This window comes from Oncorhynchus nerka, linkage group LG24 (assembly GCF_034236695.1).
Source record: "Oncorhynchus nerka isolate Pitt River linkage group LG24, Oner_Uvic_2.0, whole genome shotgun sequence".
NCBI classification, from domain to species: Eukaryota; Metazoa; Chordata; class Actinopteri; order Salmoniformes; family Salmonidae; genus Oncorhynchus; species Oncorhynchus nerka.
In genome coordinates, this window is record NC_088419.1 from 28,302,546 (window position 1) to 28,305,993 (window position 3,448).

At 37.7% G+C, this 3,448-nt stretch overlaps 1 protein-coding gene across 2 annotated transcripts in view; it reads right to left on the reverse strand.

Moving 5' to 3' along the window:
• Window positions 1-628, reverse strand: part of LOC115107784 (inositol-trisphosphate 3-kinase B-like) — a 60,371-nt gene extending 59,743 nt beyond the window's left edge. For both annotated transcript variants that reach the window (XM_029631413.2, XM_029631412.2), the window contains exon 1: window positions 307-628. The gene's annotated coding sequence lies outside the window, so the exon portion shown is untranslated. The remainder of the gene's footprint in view (window positions 1-306) is intronic.
• Window positions 629-3,448: the final 2,820 nt, after the last annotated feature.

Consider the following 3,448-nt stretch of genomic DNA (forward strand, 5'->3'; position numbering starts at 1 on the left):
GTTGAAACATTGTTATAACCAAGTAACAACTTGCTGATGTTACTCCGTTGTGCGCAATTAATACTAATGTCTTATTTCCTTGTTGCCAATAGCTACGTAGAGTGCCTATAACGTATTTCTTATTCACAATACTATTTTTGTGAACAGTGTAGGTGTAAATAAAGGCTAAAAAGCTTTAATATAAAGAGCGTTTAATCTAAATAGATTTTACCCACGCAGCTACATTTTTATTTATGCTGACACCTTGCTTGGAAAATTTGAATGACACTAAACATACTCATTGGAGATGGTAAGTGCAAGTCTTACCTTGTACTAACAGACACCTCGTCCTAATAGGAGTCCTGCTATATCGAACCCGTGGCTGTCCAACCCTCAAAGCCGTTCAGAAAGTCTACAGCACTGAGTGCAATTCAGCGCGATTCAGAACACTAAACATCTCTTAAATTAAGCGGATTTCACATAGCACACAATCTCCTTATTCCCTCACAAGCAAAAGGAAGGCCAGTTCAAGTATAAATAAACGTTTTCTCCCACAGCGTGTCCAAAATACTTGCTCTTATGACCCCTTGACTTCTTCAACCCTTCGCTTTGGCGTAGTACTAGGCCGTTGTTTGCTTAATGTGTACTTCAAAAAGCAGGAAGGAAGTAGACGCTTCCTTTAATTTCTACGCAACAAGCAGCTTTTCCCTCAATTCTCCAATTGCATAGCGAAGGATAAAGCTCGATACGCACACAGCCTTGAGTTTTGACTTCAACGACGACTCTGTTGTCTGGACTAGTGTATCTGTTTGGGTCATCACATAATAACACTTAATTGGAGTGACATTTATTCGATAAACCCAGGACAATGATGATTAACTCTTCTCGTTGGTGATATTATAGGCTAATATCACAAAACATATTTAATATCATGTAGGACCAAACATTTCTGCATGTTTAATTTTTTTATTTTATTCTGCATCGTTTGTAAAGCCACAAACCATGCAACAGGTGGCGTTTTACCTGTCAATATAACGAAATGTTAAAACATTATGGATAAATAATAAATGTTTGATCAAACAGTGTTTTAAATGCTTTATTTGGCTTACTAGTTTTACAGCAACTGTTATATTTATTAAATATTATATAATATAGGCTTACCTACAGTAAATATACCTACAGTAGGCTAAATATTAGCATTTTACAACATGATAATATAATGTCCTGCCTGTGCTCTTACCATATATTTACCATATTGCTTGTATTTGCTTTTGCCTTATGCTTGTGGCTCTAGGGGTAAGTGGTCAAGGTGGTCATTCCTCTAATGGCTCATCAACCAGCTTATCAAATCAGACCATACATTCATTATTCTAGTTTGTCTTGTAGGCAAGTTGTTTAAATGTCTCAATTGTACTTAGAAAAAATGGATCATTCATAATTATGTATTTTACTCATATGATATCAATTACCATTTTAACCTTTTTGAAAGCAACTGTAGTAGCCTACCACACAAGGTACACTGCACAATGTGTGTGAACAGATCGTTGTCAAATGCAATCAGCCATTTGCTGTTAAGCTGTCATTACTCACCCATGGAAATTCTACCCCATGACTTTGTAGATTAGCAGCCAAACAAATGACAATTTCGTAGAATGAAAAGAAGTGTGTCAGCTGGCAGAATAAACTGGAAGGAAGATACAGTACAACACTAGTGGCCTTTCTGATTTGAATGGGCCCGGCTGCCTGATAGACTGTATGAACATCTATATTTCATCCCTTACGATTTCAGACCAGGTTAAGTCATTGTGGCTGTGAAATGAACATGATTGCCTCATGTTTGACTATATTAGTGTCTGTTTATGCACAATGTCCAGCTTGCAGCCCCACACAACTCTGACACTTTTATGAAGTTACTAAGGAGATAACTTTTACACACGCTTTAGACACATAGTCACAGATCTACTGTGGTGTATACTTCATCAGATTGTATTAAACCACAGCACATAAACACTGGAAAAAAGGTGTGGAACGATGAATTTTGATGTAAATGCATATGCACATGTGTGTGATGTGAATGTTTACAGATGCACGTGTATGTGTGTGTGTGTGTGTGTGTGTGTGTGTATGCACCTTACACATGGTCATAAACATGAAATTAACTTTCTAATGTGTGCATCTGTCATACACAGACATCACATAATGTGACCTTTCTATGCCCCATAAGTTGAACTTTGAGACAATAGCCCTCTGTGTCAACAAAGACCACATGGAAAGCTATGGCTGCAGGGCACTACCCAGATCTGTTGTTGACTGAGGTAGAGAAAAACAATCTATATCTGTCCCTGACCTATGCAGATGTTGGTGGTCATCATTTGTCAAATGTCAGATAGTGTGCACTGTGCATGGTCTCTCTTTGAACTATTAACAATACATGTTATGGAGGCTGACTTTATCCTGTGATTGATCAAATAAAGAAAATAAATCCCAGAGTGGAGAGGGCTTGTAATTCAATTTTTCAACTGCCTGAATGATAGCCATATTGATGATAAGACATTCTATAGATCAACAACAGATTATGGTTCATGAAGCTGTTATGGCTACTGCATCAAGACAGATTCAGATGATGAACTCTATAAATAGACTAGATACAAATATGAACTGAATGAAAACGTGTAGTCCAATTCCCGAAATTCTTCAACAGTTATTGTTCTCGCAACTATATTTTACAAAGGTAATGTAATTTGCCCGTCACGTACGCCATCTCTTGACTGATATTGGTACAGCAAATGTGTAAACGTTATTAGAAGAGGAAAACTTTCGAAAAACCACCAGCAGGCGGCGCTAAATATTAAAAATAAAAACCTGTCTTTTAAAAATTCCAAATCAAATGTATTTATAAAGCCATTTTTACATCAGCAGATGTCACAACGTGCTTATGCAGAAACCCAGCCTAAAACCCCAAAAAGCAAGCAATGCAGATGTAGAAGCACGGTGGCTAGGATAAACTCCCTAGAGAGGCAGGAGCCTAGGAAGAAACATACAGAGGAACCAGGCTATGAGGGTATAATTTAAAATGTGATGGTCTTCTAGACTACTACATTCCTGTAAGACAACTAATGAAATCATTTGATCCTCTGTGACTTGTATCTCTCTAATAGACACGTTTAGTTTGTGAAATGTGACTTTTTTAATACATGATAGAGAATGTCTAGCTATTCTCATGTGTAAACTGTACGTGGTTTAAAAGTAGCTTCTTTATTTTTCTGTCCAGAGCAAAGACCGCCCTTTCAAACGGGTTCTGACTTTTCATTGGCTTTAAACTTGGAGAGTACGCCCTTTTCTTGGAAGATTGGCCAATGAGGAATCAGGATTCAGCCACCACCTCTCAAAAACCTGCTTGGCTTATCGCACGACCAATAGGAGGTGTTTAGGGGCGGGGTAAAAACACTCTCACAATCACGATTTAGCG